Raw genomic sequence first — 8,258 nt, 5'->3', positions numbered from 1 at the left:
GGTTCTACAAGAAAGCAGGCCGAGCAAGCCCGGGGAGCAAGTCAGTAAGCAGCACCCTTTCATGGCCTTGCATCTGCTCCTGCCTCCAGGTCTGTGTGTGCCGTAGGTGGGTTCCTGAAGTAAGCAGAGGAAGGTATCAGATTCTCTGGATCTGAAGTTACAGGTGGTTGGGAGCCTTCTGGAGGTTAGCCCAGGGATTGAGTACAAGTCAGTGTGTGAAAAGTCCTGGGTTCAAATCCTAGCACCCAAATCAGGAAACTCTGGTTTTACCAAGCCCTTTAAGAAAGCAGGGGCTAGAAAGATGGTTCTGCAGTGAAGATCATCCACCTATTCTTGCAGGGGGCCTGAATTCTGTTCTGAGCACCCTCATCAGGTGCTCACCTGTTACCACGTGTAATCCCGGTTCCTGGAGAGCTGACAACCTCTTCTGGCCTCTGCAGGTGTCTGCATGTACACAGTGCAGGTAAAGTCATGTAACGCTAACACACACAGTATAAACATTTGTGCTAGCCACTTAATATAAAACTACTCTTGGGAATGCTTATTGGGAGTCTCAGGCAGGAGGTTTCCATGTGTTCAAGACCAGCTTGTCCAGTGTGTAAGACCCTGACTTTCAGGAGTGGAAAGATGGCACAGCACTAAGAAGTGCTGGTTGCTCTTTCCAGGGACTCAGCACCCACATGGTGGCTCAAACCGCCTGTCACTTTAGTCCCAGGGACTCTGATGCCCTCTTTGGGCACCAGACACATACCTGGTGCACATACGTGCAGGCAAAACACCCTTACACATAAAACATTTTTTTAAACCTTACTCAAACCAGGCGGTGGTGGCACATGCCTTTAATCCCAGCACTCAGGAGGCAGAGGCAGGGACATCTCTGTGAGTTCAGGGCCAGCCTGGTCTACCAAAGAGAGTTCCAGGACAGGCTCCAAAACTACAGAGACCCTGTCTTGAGAAAAAAAAAAAACCTTAAACTATAGAAAAAAAAAAACTTCTTGTAAAACATATGTGTATGACCTGCACGTGAAGTTTAAGTGTCAAAATGTCAAAATCGTGCCTGTGAGATGACTCCGTAGATAAAGGTGCCTAACATCAAGCCTGACACCCTGAGTTCAATCCCCAGAACCTATCTGATAGGAGGAGGAAACTAATCCCCAAAAGTGGTCCTCTGACCTTCACATATATACCATGACTGCCCACACACACACTTAAAAATAAGTCAAGCATGATGGCACACATCTGTAACCCCTGAATCTGGGGACCAAGACAGGAGATTGCTAGCAGTTCAAGGCCACTCTGAGCGACATTGGTACCAGGCCTAGTGGGCTATATCAGTCACTTTCTCTTTGCTGGGATCAAAATACTTCACAAAAACAACTTAAGAAATGCAGGGCTGGGGGCTGGAGAGATGGCTCAGAGGTTAAGAGCATTGCCTGCTCTTCCAAAGGTCCTGAGTTCAATTCCCAGCAACCACATGGTGGCTCACAACCATCTGTAATGGGGTCTGGTGCCCTCTTCTGGCCTGCAGACATACACACAGACAGAATATTGTATACATAATAAATAAATAAATATTAAAAAAAGAAAAAAAAAGAAATGCAGGGCTTATTTTGTGGGGCTGGAGAGATGGCTTAATGGTTAAGAGCTCTTGCTGCTATTATAGAGGACCCGATTTCAATCCCAGCACCCACATGGCAACTCACAATCTGCTATAACTACAGGTGCAGGGGCTCTGACTCCCTCTTCTGACCTAAAAGGGCACCAAGCACACATGACACCTAGACATAGATGCAGCAAAACTCGTAAATATGAGATAGAATTTAAAAATCTAAAGCTTTCAGGGGCTGGAGAGATAGCTCAGCAGTTAAGAGCAGTAGCTGCTCTTCCAAAGGTCCGGAGTTCAATTCCCAGCAACCATATGGTAGCTCACAACCATCTGTAATGAGATTTGGTGCCCTCTTCTGGCGTGCGGGCATACATGGAGGCAGAATGCTGTATACATAATAAATAAATCTTTAAAAAAAATCTAAAGCTTTCTTAAGAAAAAAAGAAGGGTTTCTGTTGCTCACAGTTTGAAACAAGAAGGTGCAGCGGCATTAGCGAGGCAGCTGGTCATATGGTGTCCACAGTCAGGAAACAGAGGTAAATGACAGCACTTAGCATCTTCCTTACGTTCAGTCCAGAGCCCCAGCCGGTCCAGTGTGCTGCCCGCATTTAGGATGAGCCGTTCTCACCTTGCTGAGGAGGTAGTATCTTTGGTTGTTTTGGTTGCTAAGCAGCAGAAGGCTTTGTATGTATGTGTGTGTAGGTTCCAGGGATGGAACTCTAGGCATGAGGCTTTTGCAGCAAGATCTTTGACCCACTTAGCCATCACTCTGGATGTAGTTTTAAATGTTTAAAACAAAAACAAAGCCCTATTTTTTTTTTAACACCAGATACTGCACTAGAGCCCAGGAAATCAAAAGGAACTTTGGATAATGAGATGCTACCAGCGTGCAAGCCACTGTCATCTCAGTACAGTGACATCTGTGAGATGCCACCAGTGTGCAAACCGTTGTCCTCTCAGTACAGTGACATCTGTGAGAGCTACCAGTGTGCAAGGCACTGTCATCTCAGTACAGTGACATCTGTGAGAGCCACCAGTGTGCAAGCCGCTGTCCTCTCAGTACAGTGGCATCTGTTGAGCTCATGAAACTCCCAGTAACAGCACAGTAAGGTAACACATGCCCATAAAATATTTCACTTGTGAGGCTGAGGCAGGGGGACTGCCAGGAGTTCCAGGTCAACCTGGACTATATGCTGAAACCTTCTACCAAAAACACAAAAAACAAATCAAACAATTAAACTATATGAAAATGTCTGTAACATAATATCCAGATATAAATGCAATTAATGTTGGGCATTAACAAACTGCCGTGCTAAGCATGCATGCCTGTTCTAGCACTGAGGAAGCAAAGGCTCCGGATTGCTGCGAGCTCCAGGTCAGTCTGTTCTACACGCAAGATTCTGCCTGTTCTGTCTGAAACAAACGAACAAACCAAAGCAACAGCAGAATAGCCAAACTGTAGGGCTGGAGAAGAAGCTCAATTGGTGTTTTGAGAACCTAGCTCAATCCCCAGAACTCACATTAAAACAAACAAAACAAACAAACAATAAAGTGGCCAGTTTGTGGTGGGTGGTGGTGCACGCCTTTAATCCCAACACTTGAGAGACAGAGACAGAAGGATGTTTGTGAGTTCAGAGACAGCCTGGTTTACAGAGTGAGTTCCAGGACAGCCAGGGCTACACAGAGAAACCCTGTCTCGAAAAAACAAACAAACAAAACAAACAAACAAACAAACAAAAACCTGTTTGTCATCCATCTTCCACATGCCTTCCACATAAACATACACACATATGAATACACAGAACATGCATAAAATTGTTCTGCCTCATTGCCAGCTAGTAAAGTCCCAGACCAGCCGCTGGGGCCTGGCAAGCAGCACTGGTCTAACTCTAAAGCATGACGTCATGTTAGGAAAGTGCTCCCTTGCCTCTCTCCATCTGTATAATAGCAAGAAAAGGGCCAGGAAGCCAGAGCAGTACACAACACCACGAGCCCTGTGGTAGACACTCAGGAGACAGTGCGGCAGGGGTGCCTGGGGGAGGGTGTCAATGACGCAGAGAAACCCATAGGAGCTAAAAGAGTCCAAGGTGACCAGCAACAGAAAAGGTAAAAATATACCATACGCAACTTTTATTACCCTGCCAATGACTAGAACTGAGTTTTCTCAAACCAACAAACACCATAGACACTACGTTAAATTAATAGCAGCACAGTGGCTTTGGTCTTACCTAGGCTTTTGGTTCACTGCTGTTCTGTGCCAGGGTGTGGGGAACACAACATCAACTAAGAGAAAAACTAAGACATACCACTTCCTGTTTAATAACCATATTCCTGTCTCCAACGGAGGTAAAACCACCCTAACCCCCAATCTAGTCCATCTTCAGCTTCTTCATCAAGCTCTTAATGCTCACAGGTCTCACTTCCCTCATCTCCAGGGAAAGGAAACCAAGACACAGAAGGCAGACTCCATTAGGCCTTGCATCAAGGTGCGTCTTTACCGCAGAACACAGGCCAGTCCTGTCTACTTGGACTGTGCAGTTGAGAAGATCAAATAAGAAGGGCAAAAGTGCTCTCTGAAGTCTAAACGCAGGGCCAGAGAGATGGCTCAGCCAGTCACGGGTTCCCCAGCAAGCAGAGAGACCCGAGTTCTACCCCCAGCACCCATGTGAAGGACCAAGGCCTGATATCACAAGCTTGTCAACACAGTTGGGGGAAGTCGAGACAGGAAGAACCCTGGGGGCCGGTCTAGCCAGATCATCTAGTTCCATGTTCAGTGAGAGACAAGGTCCCCCCAAAATGGGAAGGAAGCTATAGATGTATTTCAGTTTGGTAAAGTGTGCATCTTGTGTTCATAAAGGTGTAGGGCTCAGGTTCCAGCACCAAATAAACTGAGCATGGTGGGGCTCAGCTATGGCCCCACCACTCTAGAGGTGGAGGCAGAAGGAGCAGGAGTTCAAGACCAGCCTCAGTCACATAGTAAGTCTGAGCCCAACCTGGACTACATGATACCCTTTTTCAAAAATAAGTCAGTAGGAACACTGAGATGGCCCAGCTGGAAAAGGTGTTTCCTGCCAAGCCTGGTGGTCTGAGTTCACTTCCTGGGTGCCACATGGTAGAGAGAGAGAGCTGACTCCAGTACGTTGTCCTCTGACCTACATATGTCTTGTGGTACACACAAACACACTAGATACATAAATAAATGAAATAAAAATACCTCAAGTGACATACATGGATCTAATCTACATGGGAAGTAGAAAAAGACAAGATCTCCTGAGTAAATTGGGAGCATGGGGGCCATGGGAGAGGGTTGAAGGGGAGGAAGGGCGGGGAGCTCAATAATAACAATTTAAAAAAAATCTCAAGTGAACGAGTAAATGAATGGAACCAGAGAGAGGTAGCTCAGTTGGTAAAGACCCCGCTGTCAAGCCTGATGGTCCATTGATACCCAGAATGCACTGTGGGAAGTGGAGACTTGACTCCCCCAAGCTGTCTTCTGACCTCCACACACGTACCATGACATGTGCATTCATGCAAGTGTGAGCACACACACACACACACACACACACACACACACAAATGTTAAAAAATGTTTACCTAAGGACTGGACAGATGGCTGAGCGGCAAGAGCACTTGTTGCAGAGGACCCAGGTTGGATTCTTTGCATTTACACGGTGATTTGAAACCATCCATAATCCCAGTTGTAGGAGAGCCAATGCCATCTTCTGACCTCTGAGAGCACCGAGCATGTATGTGGTGTACATACACACATGCAGGCCAAAAATTCACACATAAAATAAAATGAATAAATTGAAATTTTAAAATTTAAGTAAATAAGTGCCGGGCGGTGGTGGCACATGTCTTTAATCCCAGCACTCGGGAGGCAGAGGCAGGCAGATCTCTGTGAGTTCGAGACCAGCCTGGTCTACAAGAGCTAGTTCCAGGACAGGAACTAAAAACTACGGAGAAACCTTGTCTCAAAAAACCAAAAAATAAAAAATAAAATAAAGTAAATAAATTAGGTAGAAAGTGACTGAGGAAGACACCTGGCATGTACTCACACGTGTGCATACACACTTGATCGTGGGCACGCATGAAGTTTAAAACTGACCTGCACGGTGGTGGGCATCTGTAATCAAGCACTCAGGAGGCAGAGGCAGGAGTGCAGTAAGTAACAGGTCAACCTAGGCTACAGGAGAGTCTATCTCTGAAAGGGGAGAGTTGTATTTTTTAAATATCATCCCTTAGGTCAACTTACTTTAGTTCATCCACACTTTCATAAAGAACACGTAGACTGATGATTGACAACATCGTGGCAAACCTAGTTAAGGTGCTAGGTCTCCCGGTGCCTATGACGTCACCCACAGAAGCTCTGATTGTGGGTGTCCTGAGCCTTTCAGCGGCATTAGGAAGGTGGCTTTTACCACCAGCACTGGGGACCATGGCAACTTCCATAGATATTTCACTTCCTGGTGACACGGAAGAGGTGACTGATTCCTTCTTCTGCTACAGAATTCCATGAAAGATTTGGGCCCGAGACTTTCCATTCCTATCATAAAAATTAGCACCAGGGCAGAGTCTGATAACAGGATACAGTGCTTCCCAATTGCGCCCCTGTGTATTTGACTTTCGACTAGAATTCTGGTCATAAGCAGCAATCTTCATCCTGACCTTCATTTCCCAAGCTTCCTGCTTCTATCTCCCTGTTTGTTTGCTTGTTTATTTTTTCAGACCTGTTTCTCACTGCAACAAAAGCCTGGAACACAGGCTCTTGCTACCTCAGCCTGCGGCGCCCTGGGGTACAGGTGTGTGGCCCTGAGCTCAGCTCCTAGTGGATTCACAGCCAGTCTGGGATACAGGAGACCCTATGAATGAAGCGAATGGAATGTCGTCTCTAGCAAAGTTCAAGTGTAGCAGAGCAGGACTCAAGGAAGTCAGTTTGTTCGGGCCTTTTCCAAGTTGAGCAATCCCTGCTCACTTATCCCTTAGCCCGGAAGGTTCCTCCCTGCAACTGGTTAGCTACAACACTAGTTTGGGTGTTGGTTTAAGGATCCCCTAAAAGCACTTAAGATGTAGTGATCTATGTGTTAAGAGGGGGTTTGACTTGCTTCATTTACTGAGCAAGTGCGTCTTTGGCTGAGATTCCGCTTGTCCTTTGAGGAGTCGTGGAGACACAGCTGAACTTCCCTAGCCATCCTAAAAGTGTGTTCTTTCACAAAGCCGTAGCGCTATCTCTCAGCATGAATGGCTCTCATTTTGATGTACCATTTCCTGTAGCACTACTGCTCCTCAGACATGGGGAGCTGAGTTTGATTCATCTTTATACCATGCAGCTAACCTCAAGTTGTGATGCTTCGGAGGTATCCGGTAAGCAAAGGTTGAAGGGTTCTTTCAAGGATTTTCCCGTAGGGACAACAGCGAGCTGTACTGAGGAGCATTTAGCACCTGCAGTTACAAGCGTTTGAAAAATAGAGGGGAAGACAAGAGACATAGTCTCAATCCCAAGACTCTTCCTGAAACTTCCCCAGAGGCCCTTTTAGCCAGTGAAGTCAGATGAAAAGAGAAAGCTGAAGAAGCCATAGACCCTGAGGTCTGAAGCTGACCAAGCAGAAACACGGAAGTTGTGACTTCTTAAAACAAAAGGCCCAAGAGTTACGTGTACATCTAGAGAACCAAGAGCCGAGGTAACAATGCTGATGTAAGAGTCGGAGTAAAACTCACAAAGGAAGATGGCAACCTTGTGTATCCTGATAGTTATTATAGCACACAATGAATTAAAGCCAGCCTCGCTCCGAGGACAGAAGTATATCCGGCCAACACTCATCACACACAAGTCACGACTGTCGTCACCATCGCTGTCTCCAGGCTCTTGGTTCTTCAGTCTGCGCTCAGAAATGTGGCCCGTCCTTGTCAGGCATGCTCTCATCCCCGTCCATTCTCCCACTTCCTCCTCCTGTCTTAGCTAAAATGTCTCTCCTCAGAGAGCTTTCCCTAACTGTCAATTCTGGCCATTTTCCTTTATTAATACACATCCCCGCCATAGCAGGTACCCAACATATAGCTGTTGAATTCATTGAACGACTCATAGTTTTCCTCATAGTTGACTCTGGGACATGAGAACTAACCTCAGCGTATGACTGACAGAACAGACAAGAGTAGAGAGGCGTGGCTGTCGGAAGGAAGGCACGGAAGAGATAGATTCCGAACTGCTGCGCAGATACCCTGACGACAGGACCACCTGCATCTCCTAGAGACAGTAGAGCTACACTTCACTAGATATTCTCCATCACTGATCACAAAACTACGTCACCGAGCAGTTAGGTTAAGTGGTTCTCGACCTGTGGGTCACGACCCCTTTGTGGTTGGATTGATACTTTTACAAGGGTCACCTAAGACCATCAGAAAACACATTTATTTACAATACAATTCGTAACAGTAGCAAAATTACAGTTTTGAAGTAACAACGAAAATCCTCTAATGGTTGGGGTCACCACAACACATGAGGACTGTATTAAAGGGTGGCAGCATTAGGAAGGTGGAGGACCACTGGTTTAGATAGACTAGCATTAACTGGGAAAGCATAGGTAACTGATCACTGCTGGCCTTCTGTGCTCCAGTGCGGTGGGTCTGCACCCATGGAGTGAATACCGATTGC

Source organism: Alexandromys fortis, unplaced genomic scaffold (assembly GCF_014885135.2).
Source record: "Alexandromys fortis isolate MF-2015 unplaced genomic scaffold, M_Fortis_MF-2015_v1.1 scaffold_130, whole genome shotgun sequence".
Classification (NCBI taxonomy): Eukaryota; Metazoa; Chordata; class Mammalia; order Rodentia; family Cricetidae; genus Alexandromys; species Alexandromys fortis.
The sequence above is the reverse complement of the archived record's forward strand: the minus strand, read 5'-3'. Positions refer to the sequence as shown.